At 50.2% G+C, this 19283-nt stretch overlaps 1 protein-coding gene across 4 annotated transcripts in view; it reads right to left on the minus strand.

Moving 5' to 3' along the window:
- Nucleotides 1-19283, minus strand: part of EPHA8 (EPH receptor A8) — a 133565-nt gene that overhangs the window by 106617 nt on the left and 7665 nt on the right. The window lies entirely within an intron of this gene.

Genomic DNA, 19283 nt, shown 5'->3' on the forward strand with positions numbered 1-19283 from the left:
CCCTGCACCTGGACCACCCTGACGAGCCACTTGCACCCAGATCCTCACCTCCCTGAGCCCCAACCAGCTGCACCTGGACTCCCACCCCACTGAGCCCCACTCCCCCAGCATCTGGACCCCCTGCAGAGTCCCTTTACCAGAACTCCCCAACAAGCCCCTGTGCATCCAGATCCCCCACACACCCAGATTGCCCCACACAGAACCCTCTCAACCCACCCCTAGATCCCCTCCACACTTGGATCCTGCTGGGCTGAGTCTGCCTGCCCACACCTGGTGCACGTGGCACAGAGGGGCCGGCCATGTCCTCCGCTGTCTGGGCTGGGTGCAGCCTCACCGCTGAGTCTGTGTCCCGGGGGGGAGCTATGCAATGATCTCCCACCCTGTGCAGCCAGTGGCCTGTGCTGCCCAAGGCCATGCTGGAGCCTCGACATTGATTTGACAAATAAAATTTGCAGAATTTTGCAGATTTTAAAATATTGTGCACAGAATTTTTATTGCAGGGGTCGGCAACCTTTCAGAAGTGCTGTGCCGAGTCTTCATTTAATCACTCTAATTTAAGGTTTTGCATGCCAATAATACGTTAACATTTTTAGAAGGTCTCTTTCTACAAGTCTGTAATATATAACTAAATTATTGCTGTATGTAAAGTAAATAAGATTTTTTAAATGTTAAGAAGCTTCATTTAAAACTAAATTAAAATGCAGAGCCCCCCGGACCGGTGGCCAGGACCTGGGCAGTGTGAGTGCCACTGAAAAATCACCTTGTGTGCCGCTTTCGGCACGCGTGCCATAGGTTGCCTACCCCTGGTTTATTGTATTGGTGCAGAATGCCCTCAGGAGTACTGTGTGCTCCCATATCCACCTACACCAGGGGTTCTCAAACTGGGGGTCGGGACCCCTCAGGGGGTCGCAAGGTTATGACCTGGGGGGTCGCGAGCTGTCAGCCTCCACCCCAAACCCTGCTTCACCTTCAGCATTTATAATGGTGTTAAATATTTTTTTTTAAAAGTGTTTTTGATTTATAAGAGCAGTTGCCCTCAGGCATGCTGGGCAAAAGGGGTCACCACTACAAAAGTTTGAGAACCACTAACCTACACTCGTAGCTTCATGGATTCCAAGGCCAGAAGAGACCACTGGGATCACCTAGTCTGACCTCCCTTATAACTCAGACCAGAGAACTTCCCCAGAATAATTCCTAGAGCAGATCTTGTAGAACAATGTCCAGTCTTCATTTAAAAATTGTCAGTGATGGAGAATCCTCCACAACCCTTGGAAAATTGTTCCAACGGTTGTTTACCCTCACTGTCAAAAATGTACGTCTTATTTCCAGCCCCAATTTTCCCGCTCCAACTTCCAGCCATCAGATCGTGTTAGACCTTTCTCTGCTAGACGGAAGAGCCCATTTTTAAATATTTATTCCCCATGTGGGCACTCCAACATTGTGACCAAGTCACCCCTTAAGCTTCTCTTTGTTAAGCTAAGTAGATGGATCTCCTTGAGTCTGTCACTCTAAGGCTGGTCTTCTAATCCTTTAATGATTCGTGTGGCTCTTCGCTGAACCAGCTCTAATATATCCACATGCTCCTTGAATTGTGGGCACCACAACTGGACACAGGATCCCAGCAGCAGTCACACCAATGCCAAACACAGAGATAAAATGACATCTGTGCTCCTCATAGAATCATAGAATTCAAGATCAGAAGGGACCATTATGATCATCTAGTCTGACCTCCTGCAAGATGCAGGCCACATAAACCGATCCACCCACTCCTGAAATAATTCTCTCCCTTGACTCTGCTGTTGAATGCTCCAAATCATGATTTAAAGACTTCTAGTAGCAGATAATCCACCAGCAAGCGACCCCTGCCCCATGCTTCGGAGGAAGGCGAAAAACCTCCAGGGCCACTGCCAATCTATCCTGGAGGAAAATTCCTTCCCGACCCCAAATATGGCGATCAGCTGAACCCCGAGCATGCGGGCAAGACTCTCCAGCCAGACCCTCTGGAAAAAGGCTAACAATATCCTATCATTGACCCTTTGTACTAATTACCATTGTGACACGTTATTGACCTATTGACTAAACCCGTTATCCTATCATACCATCCCCTCCATAAACTTATCTAGCTTAATCTTAAAGTCATGGACGTCCTTTGCCCCCACTGTTTCCCTCGGTAGGCTGTTCCAGAATTGCACTCCTCTGATGGTTAGAAACCTTCGTCTAATTTCAAGCCTAAATTTCCTGACTGACAATTTATATCCGTTTGTCCTCGTGTCCACATTAGCACTGAGCTGAAATAATTCCTCTCCTTCCCTGGTATTTATCCCTCTGATATATTTAAAGAGTGCAATCATATCTCCTCTTATCCTTCTTTTGGTTAAGGAAAACAAACCGAGCTCCTCAAGTCTCCTTTCATATGACAGGCTTTCCATTCCTCGGATCATTCTAGTGGCCCTTCTTTGTACCCGTTCCAGTTTGAATTCATCCTTCTTAAACATGGGAGACCAAAACTGCACACAATACTCCAAATGAGGTCTCACCAACGCCTTATATAACGGGACTAGCACCTCCTTATCTCTACTAGAAATACCTCGCCTAATGCATCCCAAGACCGCATTAGCTTTTTTAGCGGCCACATCACATTGCCTATTCATAGTCATCCTACAATCAACCAGGACTCCTAGGTCCTTCTCCTCCTCCGTTACTTCCAACTGGTGCGTCCCCAGCTTATAACTAAAATTCTTGTTAGTCATCCCTAAATGCATAACCTTACACTTCTCACTATTGTATTTCATCCTGTTACTAATACTCCAGTTTACAAGGTCATCCAAATCTCCCTGGAGGATATCCCGATCCTTTTCCGAATTGGCAATACCTCCCAACTTCGTGTCATCCGCAAACTTTATCAGCCCACTCCTACTTTTGGTTCCGAGGTCAGCGATAAATAGATTGAATAAAATCGGACCCAAAACCGAACCTTGAGGAACTCCACTGGTAACCCCCCTCCAACCCAACAGATCACCCTTCAATACGACCCTCTGCAGTCTCCCCTTTAACCAGCTCCTTATCCACCTCTGGATTTTCATTTCGATCCCCATCTTTTCCAATTTAACCACTCTCCTACTCGAGAGTCCCCTGTTCTTGCATCCCATAATCGAGTTAGCCCATTTGGTCACAGTGTCGCACTGGGAGCTTGTGTTCAGCTGAGTATGCACACACACCCCCAATCTTTTTCAGAATCCCTGCTTCCCAGGAGAGAGCCCCCCATCCTGCAGTCTTTGTTCTAGAGGTATAAAGTGGTGGGATGTCGGCAGAGGGGACAAATGCCCCCGGACTCCTCTCCCAGCACCTCTCCCCACTTACCTCCTACAGGAGGGGACAGTGCAGAGCTGGGAGAGGTGAATGGTGACTGCAGAGCAAACCAGAGGTGAAGCTAGTGTGACAGATCTTTAGGGGAGCTGTGAGTGTGGGGGAAGGGTGTGGTGGGTCTGATTCCTGTTTGGTCTGCCCTGTCCCTCACCCATCCCTGCACAGGGCAGCACCTTGCACCTGATTAGAATCATAGAATATCAGGGTTGGAAGGGACCTCAGGAGGTCATCTAGTCCAACCCCCTGCTCAAAGCAGGACCAATTCCCAACTAAATCATCCCAGCCAGGGCTTTGTCAAGCCTGACCTTAAAACCTCCAAGGAAGGAGATTCCACCACCTCCCTAGGGAACCCATTCCAGTGTTTCACCACCCTCCTAGTGAAAAAGTTTTTCCTAATGTTCAACTTAAACCTCCCCCACTGCAACTTGAGACCATTACTCCTTGTTCTGTCATCTGCTACCACTGAGAACAGTCTAGATCCATCCTCTTTGGAACCCCCTTTCAGGTAGTTGAAAGCAGCTATCAAATCCCCCCTCCTTCTTCTCTTCTGCAGACTAAACAATCCCAGTTCTCTCAGCCTCTCCTCCTAAGTCATGTGCTCCAGCCCCCTAATCATTTTTGTTGCCCTCTGCTGGACTCTCTCCAATTTTTCCACATCCTTCTTGTAGTGTGGGGCCCAAAACTGGACACGGTACTCCAGATGAGGCCTCACCAATGTTGAATAGTAGGCTCGAGCCCCTACTTATACAGCCCGAAATGCCATTAACCTTCTTGGCAACAAGGGCACACTGTTGACTCATATCCAACTTCTCTTCCACTGTAATCACTAAGTCCTTTTCTGCAGAACTGCTGCCTAGCCACTTGGTTCCTAGTCTGTAGCAGTGCATGGGATTCTTCTGTCCTAAGTGCAGGACTCTGCACTTGTCCTTGCTGAACCTCAACAGATTTCTTTTGGCCCAATCCTCTAATTTGTCTAGGTCCCTCTGTATCCTATCCCTACCCTCCAGCGTATCTACCACTCCTCCCAGTTTAGTGTCATCTGTAAACTTGCTGAGGGTGCAGTCCACGCCATCCTCCAGATCGTTAATGAAGATATTGAACAAAACTGGCTCCAGGACCGACCCTTGGGGCACTCTGCTTGATACCGGCTGCCAACTAGACATGGAGCCATTGATCACTACCCGTTGAGCCCGACGATCTAGCCAGCTTTCTATCCACCTTATTGATTCAGCCCATACTTCTTTAACTTGCTGGCAAGAATACTGGGGGGGACCGTATCCAAAGCTTTGCTAAAGTCAAGGAATAACACGTCCATTGCTTTCCCCTCAGGCATGACTTGCCCTTGGTGAATCCATGCTGACTGTGCCTGATCACTTTCCTTTCCTCTCCTCTAAGGGCTTCAGAATTGATTCCTTGGGGACCTGCTCCATGATTTTTCCAGGGACTGAGGTGAGGCTGACTGGCCTGTAATTCCCTGGATCCTCCTTCTTCCCTTTTTTAGAGATGGGCACTACATTAGTCTTTTTTCCAGTCATCCGGGACCTCCCCTGATTGCCATGAGTTTTCAAAGATAATGGCCAATGGCTCTGCAATCACATCTGCCAACTCCTTTAGCACCCTCGCATGCAGCGCATCCAGCCCCATGGACTTGTGCTCGTCCAGCTTTTCTAAATAGTCCTGAACCACTTCTTTCTCCACAGACGGCTGGTCACCTCCTCCCCATGTTGTGCTGCCCAGTGCAGTAGTCTGGGAACTGACCTTGTTCGTGAAGACAGAGGCAAAAAAAGCATTGATTACATGGTGTCAAGTATCAGAGGGGTAGCCGTGTTAGTCTGGATCTGTAAAAGGAGCAAAGAGTTCTGTGGCACCTTATAGACTAACAGACGTTTTGGAGCATGAGCTTTCGTGGGTGAATACCCACTTTGTCGGATGCATGTTTTATGGCTGACCTGGAACAACACTTCCTCAGCTCTCGTCCACTCACGCTCCTTCTCTACCTACGCTACATTGATGACATCTTCATCATCTGGACCCATGGGAAGGAGACTCTGAAAAATTCCACCACGATTTCAACAGCTTCCACCCCACCATCAACCTCAGCCTGGACCAATCTACACGGGAGGTCCACTTCCTAGACACCACGGTGCAAATAAGTGATGGTCACATTAACACCACCCTATACCGAAAACCTACTGACCGCTATGCCTACCTTCATGCCTCCAGCTTCCATCCCGGGCACACCACACGATCCATTGTCTACAGCCAAGCACTGAGGTACAACCGCATCTGCTCCAACCTCTCAGACAGAGACCAACACCTACAAAATCTTCACCAAGCATTCTCAAAACTACAATACCCGCACGAGGAAATAAGGAAGCAGATCAACAGAGCCAGATGTGTACCCAGAAGCCTCCTACTGCAAGACAAACCCAAGAAAGAAACCAACAGGACTCCACTGGCCATCACATACAGTCCCGAGCTAAAACCCCTCCAACGCATCATCAGGGATCTACAGCCCATCCTGGACAATGATCCCTCACTTTCACAGGCCTTGGGTGGCAGGCCAGTCCTCACCCACAGACAACCTGCCAACCTGAAGCATATTCTCACCAGTAACTGCACACTGCACCATAGTAACTCTAACTCAGAAACCAATCCATGCCACAAACCTCGATGCCAACTCTGCCCACATATCTACACCAACGACACCATCACAGGACCTAACCAGATCAGCCACACCATCACCGGTTCATTCACCTGCACATCCACCAATGCAATATACGCCATCATATGCCAGCAATGCCCCTCTGCTATGTACATTGGCCATACTGGACAGTCCCTACGGAAAAGGATAAATGGACACAAATCAGATATTAGGAATGGCAATATACAAGAACACTTCTCCCTGGACACACATTAGCAGATCTAAAGGTAGCCATCCTGCAGCAAAAAAACTTCAGGACCAGACTTCAAAGAGAAACTGCTGAGCTTCAGTTCATCTGCAAATTTGACACCATCAGCTCAGGATTAAACAAAGACTGTGAATGGCTTGCCAACTACAAAACCAGTTTCTCCTCCCTTGGTTTTCACACCTCAGCTGCTAGAAGAGGGCCTCATCCTCCATGATTGAACTAACCTCGTTATCTCTAGCCTGCTTCTTGCTTGCATATATATACCTGCCTCTGGAAATTTCTACTACATGCATCCGACGAAGTGGGTATTCACCCACGGAAGCTCATGCTCCAAAACGTCTGTTAGTCTATAAGGTGCCACAGGACTCTTTGCTGCTGTCACTAGGTTGCCTCCCTCATTCAGTAAGGGGCCCACACTTTCCTTGACCACCTTCTTGTTGCTAACATACCTGAAGAAACCCTTCTTGTTACTCTTAACATCTCTTGCTAGCTGCAACTCCAAATGTGATTTGGCCTTCCTGATTTCACTCCTGCGTGCCTGAGCAATATTTTTATACTCCTCCCTGGTCATCTGTCGAATCTTCGACTTCTTGTAAGCTTCTTTTTTGTGTTTAAGATCAGCAAGGATTTCACTGTTAAGCCAAGCTGGTCGCCTGCCATATTTACTGTTCTTTCTACACATCGGGATGGTTTGTCCCTGCGCCCTCAAGAAGGATTCTTTAAAATACAGCCAGCTCTCCTGGACTCCTTTCCCCCTCCTGTTATTCTCCCAGGGGATCCTGAGGGAGTCAAAGTCTGTTTTTCTGAAGTCCAGGGTCCATACTCTGCTGCTCTCCTTTCTTCCTTGTGTCAGGATCCCTGCTGAGGGTCTCACCCTTTGGGGCGCTGGGGTCCCTAGCTGTTACTCTGCTCACAGACAGGGAGCAGGTGACTAAGGGGAACAGGCCGATTTGCAGAGGCTCTTCTTGCCTGGAGTCACTGAGAGTTCGTAGTGCAGGTCCCTTGCTGGGCTGGGGAGGGACAGGGCTCTAGCCCCGGTGATGTTCTGCTAACAGGGGGCTGTGTGCTCAGCCAGGCTCTGCAAACTGCTGCAGACCAGGGTCCTCTGCACAAGGATCCATGCACCGTCCAGCACATTGGCACTCCCATGTATCAGCCCCTCCTGAGGAAATGGGGGGTGGGAGATGACAGAGAGCAGGAGGGGCCAGGAGAGGAGGGGAAGGACTTGGCACATTCTCCTGAGCCTGCCCCGGCCCAGTGCAGCACTCACCTCGCTGGGCTGGCAGTTTCTCATCGTCTTCTGGAGGCTCAGCTGAGCCCTTTCAACTCACTTCATGCATGGTGTGATCGGGGTTTGAAGTCTGCAGACCAAATGCTGCCCTGCTGTCCAGCCCAAAGCAGCCCCCAACACACCTCTGCTAACACCACACGAGAGACTGGTGTTCTCACGAACAGACTGCAGGGGACAGGCTGCACGAGGAGTGCCATCAAAGTCACTCCTTCTAATGCCCTCCTACCACAGGGAGTCCAGCTCAAGGAGGAGAACCAGACAAATCAATCCAGGGAGAGGAAAGCTGCTTAGGCCAGGGGAGAGACAAGGATGCCTTTAAACACTCTCAAGAGTTTTCTATTTAAGTCAGTTCAATGTCTTCGGGGAGAACGGAGAGGAAGCCAGCATGGAATAAAAGCAGAGAGGGGGGAGCTGCCTGCCGGCTGCAATCTGATACGCTCGGCTCCCATTAGTCCCATACTGATGTGCCCAGCAGTTCAGCAACTGCTCAGAATTAGCCACAGGCACGGTGGCTGCGGGAAGCGCACGCCTGTCCCAGAAATGCTCTGCGACTGGTTTGTTTCCCTGGACGCTTCAGTCAATAATGCTTGTAAGGCAAACAGGAGATTGCGGATTCCCGGAGTCTCTCAGCAGGCTCAGCCTTGTATGAGAAGCAGGTCAAACTGACCTTCCATTGCTCCTATCGACCAGCAATCGACCCTCCCACCCGCTCTCTCCAGCCTCTCCCTGCTTCGCTACTGCTTGATCTTTGGCTTGGACGATCTCTTAGCCCTCCGGCTTGGAGCCACCCCTGCCGTGGCCTGTAACCCTCCCTGCACTTCGCCAGCACCGAGCCTCGACCCCCGCGCAGCACAGCAACACCACCAGCTCGAGAGCCCGTTGGTAGCAGACACACCGTGAGCATGTGGGTGAAACGCTGCTGGCTCGAGCTTGCTTTGCCATGTGGAAGGCAGGGGAAAGGTGCTCAGAAAGGCCAGACACTGGCTCCCTCTCAGATCGGGGTGTCTGCAGCCCTGCTTCGCAGGAGGGTACCTGGACTCTGGGTAGGGCTGTCACACATTCGGGTTTTACCCGGACAGTCTGGTTTTTGGCTTCTTTGCCCGGGTGCCAGTTAGGGATGCCAGGTGCCTGGTTTTTTATTGGAAAGTCCCGTCGAAAAGAGGACCTGGCAGTGTCCAGTCAGATACACTGACTGGACACCAACAGTCTGGCTACCACGGGCCAGGGGGAGGCGCCGGGTCATTAACCCACGCCAGCCCCTGCTCAGCCGGGGCCACCTTCTACCTGCAGGCCAGCTCCTTGTCAGGCTGCAGCAGCTCCCGGAGCAGAGGGAGCCCAGCTGTGGCGGGAGGGAGGTGGAGACAATCCAGCAAGGGGAGGGGCGGGGGAGGGGAGGGGAGAGAGGTGCAAGCAACAGGGGTGAGACCTTGGGGGAAGAGGCGGAAAAGGGGGCATGGCCTCAAGGGAACAGGTGGGGCAGGACCTCAGGGGTCCGGTTGCCAGCAATTAGAAAGGCATGGCCCCAAGGCACATTGGCCAGAGTGTGAGCTCCAGGGTGGCCACCCCAATTGCAAGGCTTTGGGGAGGCAGCTCAAAATATCAGCCGGCACCTGCAGGCACAGAAGCAGGGACCTTGGGCCACTGACGATGTCATCAGACAGCTGCCAAGCATCCACCCTGATCCTTCTCGCCTCTCCAGGATCGGGCTCCTTTGCACCGACATACCTGTGTCCACACTGGGGGTTGCACTCATTTCACTCTCAGTAGAAAATCACAGCCCTAAGTGAAGTAATTCAGTTGGCACAAAAGTGGTGTGGAGACCAGACCTGGGCAGCAGCCGGGCCTGATCCTGGCTGGAGACTCTGGAAACTGGAATACAAACAATAAACACCAGAGCTGAACCCGCCGCTGCGGGGCTCCCTCAAGGCCAGGCCGGAGACTCCAGCAAACAGGGCATTCTCCTCTAGCAAGGGCGGGCTCCATGCAGCCGGAGGAACAGCACCACCTTCACTTACTATTACAGCTCAGGGAACGAGTGGCAGAGGCAGGTAGCGGGGAAGCGAGCTGACTGCGAGGGGCCCCGGCATCACGCTCCTGACAGAGCAGATTAGGGGCTTTGGAGCCATTTATTAATCTTAGCAGAACAATTGGAAAGAATTTCCAGGGTTTCATTGGCTCGGCAGCAGGACGAGGCCCTGTGCTCCCGGTGAGGCGCTGCGCGGACTGCCAAAGAGCTGCCTTGCCCTCAGCACACAGTCATTACCTCCGAGATCTCACATCCATTGTTATTTGTTATTGTTAATCAGAAGATTTTCTGCCTATTTGCCCTGGGTAATTTGCCCAGCAAGGGGCTGGGCCCAGGAGATTTCCTGCTTGGAATGGTGCAGCAGGCTACCCGCACCCTCGGCGACACGCTACTCGCCAGCCAGGCAGCAGGGAGGTCACTGCTAGCATAGGCCCTGCTGGGATCCACCACGTGGAAATCAGACACTGTATTTGTAAACAGCTCCCTAGACCAGCAAAGACACGGCCTCGGATCTCACCGTGAGCGACCTGGAAGGCTTTGGAAGCCTGCTAAGATCCAGGGTTAAGGTTCCATGTATGCCTGGCAGCCTCAGCTTGTGCTGCATGGCTCCGGCAGCGCAACCCTCCCGCGGCATCGTGCCTTGGGCAGCGGCAGGAAACGAAGCAGCTACATTCTGTCCAATCTAGGACCCATCCGGAGCTGCGTACCCAGGTCCCTGTGTGCAGGGGGAGAAGTAACGAGCATTTACATTATTAGAAAATAAACGGCTATTGGACACGTGTGTAGTTCCCATCTAGCCCTAAGGATGCAGTCTCCAGACTATGTGTTCATGTATGGAAGCAGATACCCTGTTCTTATGGCATAAGAATGAGGCTCACAATCCCTTAGACGTGCGGCAGGACATGATGCGATTGGCCCAGTCTGCAGAAATCTGACTGGTTTTACTTGTCAGTAAAATGATGATTATATTTTGCACTTAATCTGTGGCTCGTAAGAGTAAACAGCCTTATCCCTACTTTACAGGTGGGGAAACTGAGGCAGGGGGTGCTGAGTGTCTTACCCAAAGTGACACAGTGAGACATTGGCTTGGATAGGGACAGAGGTCAGCTCTCTTGACATGGATTCCTTTGCTCTAACCACTAGACATGCTGCCTATACGTAGCGTGTCAGGAAGCTGGATTAATTGAAACATAGAAGACTAAACAGTCCAGTTAAGGGAAACTGCTCACCATGGCGAGGGGTGACTCAGCCACACAACAGCCACAGAATAGCACAGAACTAAAGCCCACAAGAAGCACAGAAAATACCTCCCACCAAGCCTTGCTCCTGGGTTCCCAGTGGGAAAAAGAACATAGGACAAGACCTGCATCAGAGGATGGAGATGGATGGCAGGAGAGAGATCACCACTGCAGGGGAGCTGCACTAGACCCGCAGTTAGCGGGGACAGCACAGAGACGGCGCAGTCAGCCCTGCCCCAGTGCAGAAGGTCATGCCAGATGCCTCATACAGGGCCCCTTTCATCCAAAACGTTTCTAGGCATATTCAAGAGCAGCAGGGGAGCAAGAGGAGCTCCAAGATCCCTCACTAATTGTTAACCTGCTGCAGTCCCCGGCCCAATGATTAGATCCTCTCCCTCCCAGGCAGTCATCTCGGTAGCACACACACGGAGAGGAAGGGTCAGTGGGACCAGCCCTGTCCCCTTGGGCTTCAATTCTTCATCATTAGAACTTCAAAGGCCTCCTAAGATTCCCAGCCAGGCTCCGCCCCTGGAACAACGCCTTTTGCATTGATATTTCAACTCTTTGCCGTGTTTTCCCGACACGTCTGTTCTCTGCCTCTCAGTTACTAACCCACTCACACAGCAGAGCGGTAGAACTGAGCTCCCCTCCCTGGGCACCCTCGGCAACCAGGGCTCCCAACTCCTCCGCGCTCTGGGTTCTCCCCACTACTGGATCCATGAATAAACCAGAGCAGAAAGCAAGTATCAGAGTCACGGCCTCTCTACCACTGGCCTTTTTTGGGTCAAGATTGGATTTTTTTCTGAAGTATCTGCTCTCATTCCAGCAGGAATTATGGTGGAAGAGTTCCAGAGGGTTGGACTGAATGATCACAATGGTCCCCCCTTTAGGGGGGAGGGATATCTCAGTGGTTTGAGCATTGGCCTGCTAAACCCAGGGTTGTGAGTTCAATCCTTAAGGGGGCCATTTAGGCAACTGGGGTAAAAATCTGTCTGGGGATTGGTCCTGCTTTGAGCAGGGGGTTGGACTAGATGACTTCCTGAGGTCCCTTCCAACCCTGATCTTCTATGATTCTGGCCTTGGAATCTATGGAGAATGGGCAGGAGGCAAACCAGGAAGTGGCATGCTTTTCCCATAGACTGAAGCAGTATTTTCAAGAGACAGGTGTGGCCAGGTATCTCTAGCCAACCATTTAATCAGTGAATCAGCAGAGTGGCCAACCCCCCAAACCTTCAAACACCATGAATCCGACCTCAAAACATTATCAGACTGGCTTAAAAACCAATAGATTTTAAACAATAATAAAATGTTGGGTCTTTCTCTTGGCCTTCTGTTTTCTAGAGGTGCCACACTTTCAAGCTTTTCGCCACAACCATGAGGCCTAGAAATGTACCTTCTCTTGAAAAGAAAGATGAAATTCTCACGACTCCAGGATTTAAGAAAAAAGTCAGATCAAACCCTGAGAAACTCACAATAAAACTGGAATATGGAGTTTGTTCTGTCCAGGAACAACCCACAAATGGCTCCGGATTGTTTGTTAGTCATGATTTTGCAGTGGATCATGTGTCCACACCGGTTACAGCCTCCAGCCTGGTTAGCTGAATCACATGCGCTTCTTAATGACCACGATGTCCAAACCTGGATGCCTGAAGTTAATCACCTCCCAATGGGCCTGATCCAGACAGGTGCTGAGCACCCCAGGCCACTACTGCCTGCAACAGGAGCTACAGCTCCGCAGCAACTTTGCAAACCCAGGTCTACCCCGTAGCAGCCACAGCACTCCTTGGGGGAAACACTGGCCTTGGGTGCCTGGAGTTTTATTTTTCACCGGGAGAATAATGAATGACAAATAAATCGCCCCCACCGACTCCAGGCAGCGCTCTGTCCCCCTCTAGTGGCGACTGGGTCATATTGCGAGACGGACGAGCCTGCTACAGAGCAGTACGAGAGCTGGCCTTCAAACTCCGACAGCCGAGTCCCCTCCATTGAGCTCCAGAGGGCCTGGGTTTGAATCCAGCTGCCAGCACTCCAGCCAGGGCGAGACATTGCAAATCCTTTCGCTGGCCTGTGAACGGGGCTCTTTGCAGACGAGAGGGGCGCCAGTAGCTGTAGGTCGGGGCCAGCTAGATGCTGCCCAGCGCATTGCTGGAGCCTGGCAAACACAACAGGATCAGAATGCTGAATAACAGCCACAAGGGGCCTGAAAGGAGCGTGCGGACTCTGGGAGGGGCTTGACCAACATCTGCACAGACGTCTTGTCCGATTGCTCCCCAGCTCTTAGGTAGGAGTGCAAGTTCCCCCCATGTCAGGGGCCTGCTCCTTCCCCTGCCCAAGCAGCTTGTCAGCGTGCCCTGGCTGGCGAGTGCGGGAATCTGAAGAAGGGCTACGGTTGTTATACGTTCAGGAGGCTGAGGAGCGGGTGGGAAAACCCAGTGGGCTGGAGGTGAAACAAGCAGCTCCATGGAGCCGTTCAAGGCCTGGGGGCGTGAGATGAGGGGAAGGAGCAGGAATCCTTGGGAGCCATGGGAGAGGACAGGCGTTGTGGGAGCAGATGGAGCCAGGGAGGGAAGAGCTGCTGAGAGTGCCAGTGAGCAGAGGGTCGCTGCTGCAATTGCCCCATCAGCAGGGAGAGGACGGGGCTAGTACCCGTGGGATAGGCAGCACTTTGTGCTGGGAGAGCCCAGCAGCAGGCCACTGGGAAGGCGGATGGGTGGATGGAGTTAACAGCCCTGCGCTCTGGGAGCATGGCCCTGGGAGAGAGTTATGGGTGTCCAGGCAGGCTCCTGAGGGGAGAGCGGAAGGGAGGAGGCCTGCGTTGGGGACTGAATCTGCTGGGGCAGGAGCCCAGAGAATGAGATTCATGTCTGGCCAAACCTGTAAAGCTGAGCCACGAGAGGGAAAGGCCGAGGCTCGGAGCTGGGGAGGGAAGGGGGCAGGAGAGAGGCTGAGCCAGGGACAAGAGGAAGCAGCTAGAAGGAATGGGGAGTGGATCTCCTCTGCTTCCCCAGGGGAATCTCCTGACCCAGGTCACTGGATCCAGTGCCCATGAAATATGGGAGCAGAGACTGCCCCAGTGAGGTGCTGATCAGGAGCTGAGCTGCCATGTGGTGTCCCTCATGCTGACTGCACTGTGTGAGGGGATGCTGGCCCCACAGGGCAGAGAGCCAGCAGAGACCCAGAGCACTGGACGACGCCTGGTTGAAAGACAGAGGAGATGAAAGAGCCCTGGGTGCTCTCAGGAGTGGCTCCTTCAAGTGATTATGAAAACTCTTGATAAGCAGCATCTGCCACGGAGCTCGCCAGGAGAAAGGCGCTTGGAGCGGCACAGGGCAGCATCTCACCCTAAGAGTCGTGCACTAGCAAGAAGAGGGAGCTCTCGCTAGTGAGAGCACAGACAGCTCCTCCCAGGCACTCCGGCTCCCCAATCCCACTGGGTGCAGGGAGAGCACTAGCTTGAAAAATGAGCTGTGTTTGCTTTACTCTCAGCTCCACTGGGATGATCCCACTTCTCTCTTTTCTAACAGAGCCAGGCCAGCTCTGGGCTGTGCGCGGCTCTTTGACAAGATTCAGCTCTGTTCCATTCAGAGACTCTTTGCCAGCCAGCACCACGAGTTACGCACTGTTTGGGTTTCTGGTAAAGTTCTGCTGAAAATATTCCAAGCAAATGCTCAGCCTTAGCTCTGCTCTTTGTCCATCCTTCGCAGGGCCAGCTCCAGGCACCAGCTCAAGAAGCAGGTGCTTGGGGCAACCAATAGCAAGGGGCGGCCCTCCGGCCGCTATTGAGGCAGCAGGTCCAGGTCTTCGGCGGCAGGTCCCTCACTCCCTCTCGGAGCAAAGGACCATCTGCCAAATTGTCGCTGAAGAATGGAGTGGCGCGATCGCGCTGCCGCGGCTTTTTTTTTCCCGCCACTTGGGGCAGCAGAAAACCTAGAGCCAGCCCTGATCCTTCAGCAGTTCTTGCTGCCCTCTGTACCGTGCTCACGCAGACAATGTTTTCAAAAGGGGCCACAGATTTTTGGTGCCCAAGTGAAGACACCAGCCCTGTGTGTCATCAGTCATGCTGAGCACCCCAGCACCAGTCAAAGTCTGGGGGAGCGGTGGGGTCTCAGAACATGGGAAAGTCGAGCCCCAGGTGTCTTGAGAAAAATCGGAAACACCCACATTGGAAACCCCTTTGAAATCAATCCCTTCCCGCCTGGAACGAGATTCATTTTGGGGGCATTTTGTAGGTTTGGCTCAGAAGCACTCATCTCAATGTCACCCCTTTGCACAAATACAAATGATACAAATACGCTGAGCACAAGTGTGGTATTTATCTATTCCAGAGTGCGAGAATAATTTCCACCAACATCTGCTCAGTTCTCCTTCCTCCGATGGCATGCGGATCTGCTAGATAAGGTGTGACCCCTGGTCCAGGATGGTGGAGTGGCGGGAAGGAGAACACTCCTTGCATGACCTGCACCATTGGGGATCCTGTTTTACTGGAAAAATCTTTATATTAATAACAAAGTGCAGTTCAGCTTTACTGTCCAGCACCACCTGCTGGTAAGCCTGTCAAATCTCAAGGCTTCTCCTGCAAACCTACACATGTGGAAGGTTACTTGAGTAGTGCCAGTGGGGTCACTCAGCTGCGGAGTTTCATCTATCAGCATTTGCAGGATTGGGCCCATTACTGGTCAGTTTTTCCATCTGCTCTCGTTGCTCAGTCCGGGGGCGGGGGCGGAGATGGAGTATTGATTTCCCTCTAAGCAGGACCCTCTCTTCAGTGACAATCCCCACAAAACTCATCCTCTGCCGTTGGTTTTGGTGCAGCCCACGCACTAAGAACTACCGGGGAGATTGAAAACTTTTTCCTCCCCTGGGTCCTTCAGTTACTGATTGGCAGCATCTCTCCATATGCACGCTCTGCCTTGCCAGGATTTGGAGAGGTCTGTCTCTGAACTGAACAGGTTTGCCTTAAATTCTTGTAACCAAACCTCTTGCTGGTTGATCCCAAGCAATACAGAGATGAGGCTTTTCCAAGGTGCCTAACTCCCATGGGATTTGGGCTTGTCACTCCCTTGGGCTGCTTTGGAAATCGCAGCCTTAGTGCATCAATACTCTGGGTCTATGATCAGGTCAGCTCCCGACCAGCTCCCTTTGTTCTCTCGTTCCTCTCCTGCCTGATGGCAATACTGCTACATTTGTCACCTGGCACTGATGCTGCACTTTCCCCATGATTTTGGAGCACTGCGTTGAATGGCCAAAGGTGTAAGAGTGGTGAGTGATCTGAGATGCCTCCATTTTTGGATGTTCAAGCCTGAAACACCTAGGCTCAGATCTTCAAACATATTCAAAGCACCTAACTCTCATTGGACACAGTGGGAATTAGGCGCCTAAATACCTTTGAGGATCTGGGTCCTGGTGCCTGATTTTCAGAGGAGCCCCACAGGCTCCTACTGGCTTTGTTTGGACTTGCTGATGCCTGGTATCCACTTGGAGGCAATCAAACTCTGTGGACACGTTGCAAAAGTGCGACGTCTGTGTTTTCAGAGCCACATTGCTGGTCTGCGATTTACATTTCCTGGACATGTTCATACCTAGTCTTTCAGAAGTCATTGCTATAGCAGGCACAGGCCCTTCTTGAATTCTGTCTGGTCCAGGTTCTTATGCCATGTGGTTCAGCGTTACTACTACACACAATCTGGATGTACATTATCAAGCGTGCACAGCAGTTTCTGTAATCTGTACAGTTGCCGTGTCAGGATCTTGGCAAAAGGTGTGGCAGAAAGTGGTTCATCCTGCACGACCACAACTGTTAAATGCGTTTCCGTGGTTCTGTTTTAGGGGTGATGCCTGCCTGGTCCTTCTGCCCAGATCTTCATGAGAAGGACAAGCCGGCATGTTTTCAGGCTGTCCCAATATGTCCCTACTATGGACGCATCCCAAAGTGGAATTTCTTAGAGCTACTGCTCTTTTCACTTTGCATGTGCAATAGTTCACAAATTATTCACAACGCCCAGAGTTCTCACCCAAGACCAATTCTCCCAACAGGTTGTTCCCGGTAACTTCCCATACCGCCCGTGGCTATTAGCTTTGCATACACACAGATCTCTCAGCACTCCTTCTAACATTACACCCAACCCACAAGTAGAAGCCCTGGCCTTTTATACCTGCTATAATCCAGCAGTTTTTCTCCTGTCTCTAGTCTACAGATGTGGAGGTTGCAAGCCAAATTCCGTACTGGTGTAAGGCAATTCAACCTCCAATGATGTTAATGGGAATTTACTCAGAGAGGTGAATTTGGCCCTGTATGTTTCAGCTAAACCATTTAACTTAGGGAAACAAAAATCATGTTACACTTTTATGAGCCGCTGAAACTGCATTTCAGCAGTCTGTGTCAGGAGCCCCAAATTTCTGTAGCAGCATATCCCAGTGGTGCCCCAGGACGAGGGGCGGCCGGGGCAAATGGTGCTGTGACTGAGCTCACAGGGAATATGTTCCTATACGGCAAAGCACAGGAGAGTCCCCCGAGAACACAACTCCTGGTGGTCAGGCTCACTCACTATGTGGATAAAAGAGAGGGGAGACTCTCCAGCCGAGGGAGACCTGGGTCCCTGTGGAAGCGGGGGGCACGAGTGACTGGAACTGTACACAGTTTCCAAAGGAGGTTTTACCAGTGCCATGTGCAATGGTGTTAATACTTCTCTCTCTCTACTGGAAATGCCTCGTCTGATACATCCTAGGAACATATTTGCCTTTTTCACAGACACATCACACTGCTAGCTCATAGTAATCCTATGATCAGCCCACACACCTCAGTCTCTCCCCTCCTCTGTCACGTCCAGCTGATGAGCCCCCTGCTTGTGGATTGTTCACTGAGAAATTTAGATTTTTTCAAATGTGTTTGTTCATCATCATCATCTGAAGGACACGTCTTGTGGACATGATTCAGGCCGTTTGGGGTTTGTTCACTTTTTGCTTTGATTACACCTTTAATGCTGTGCTATGTGGTATTCACAGTCCGATTTGTCATCCTGTGGTGGTCACCCCATCGGGGCATTTCTACCCGTAGGTTGGAATTTTTAGAGCTGGTTGAAATTTTTTCAATGGAAAGGATTTTTTCCTCTGAAAAATAAATTTGTAATTGGCAATTTTTGTAAAAAATGTCAACACTTAATTTTTAGCATTTTTTTTGCAAAAATGTTCATGTTAATTTAAAAAGAAATTCTACTGAATGATTTAATTCATTATCAAAATGGTTATTCACATGTTTCATTTATTGAAAACTGGGGTTTTGGTAACCAATAAATAGAACACTTTTGGTAACAAATTTAATTTCTCTTCAAGGTTGATTTAAATTTATATTTATCATTATATATGTTTATATTTATTAAAGTAGTTATCCACATTTGTCATTTACCAAAAACTGGATTTTCAGTATACAGCAAATTGTAATAATTATTTTGATAAAACAAAAACTGTGAAAAAAAATCTTAAAAACTAGGTCCATTTTGAATTCTGCAAGATGAAAATATCTCCAAAAATTTTGTAAACATTTGTTTTCACTTTTGAACCAGCTCTAGAAAATACTATTAACAGGAGAAATTAAAGAGCTTTCAAGATGTGCTCAGACCCCATTCCAGCATGAACCCTTTGGCACCCCCATATAGTCACACCAGTCTCTGCTTTCCACCGACATTCTCGTAAACAGCAAACAACAACAAAATAAAACAAAATAATCACTCATGCAAGCGTTCACAGAAAACAAAGAAAGGGGTTTGCAAATTTTGTCCAAGCCAATTCACGGTTTTTATTCAAATATTCACAAGTCCTTTCTGCACTGTTCATTCATCTCTAATGATCTACATGAAGAAAATCTTTGTTATTTTCCCTGTTCCTAAATGCTAAAACTGACCGTAGCATCCTCAAAGCATTCCAGCCGTAAAAGCCATTCCCTCTCTCTTTCAGATATTTACTAGGCGAATGATCGCTCCCTCATCACCGCTGGAAGCAGGGCTGACAAAATAATGCACACTGAATAAATTATCGGATGAATTTTGCCTTGTTTTCTATTTGAGCACAGAGCCCATTAATGAGATTACAACTGGAAGATTAGGAGGGGAGAGAGGAGTCCGTGAAATGATCTCTCCATTAAGCTGTGGGCCGCACTATGCTCCCATTTAGGCACCACAATAAAGAGCCAAGTTTTCAGAAGAACACTGAACGCTGAGCTCTTTTGAAAATATGACCCCAGTTGTGGGAAGGAGCTGACCACTTACAAATCTGGGCCCGAACACTTTTGAAAATCTGCTCCTGTAAGCAAAACCCATTAGGTAATTTGGAGAATCCCTCTGCTAGCTGTCTAGGGGGTTTTCCCCTCTCTCTCTATTTTACAAGTTAGATTTGTACAATGGGAACTACCAGGATCACTCTCCCCTTCTTCTTTGAAGACTGGTACCTGTATTTGC

This window comes from Mauremys mutica, chromosome 21 (assembly GCF_020497125.1).
Source record: "Mauremys mutica isolate MM-2020 ecotype Southern chromosome 21, ASM2049712v1, whole genome shotgun sequence".
NCBI classification, from domain to species: Eukaryota; Metazoa; Chordata; order Testudines; family Geoemydidae; genus Mauremys; species Mauremys mutica.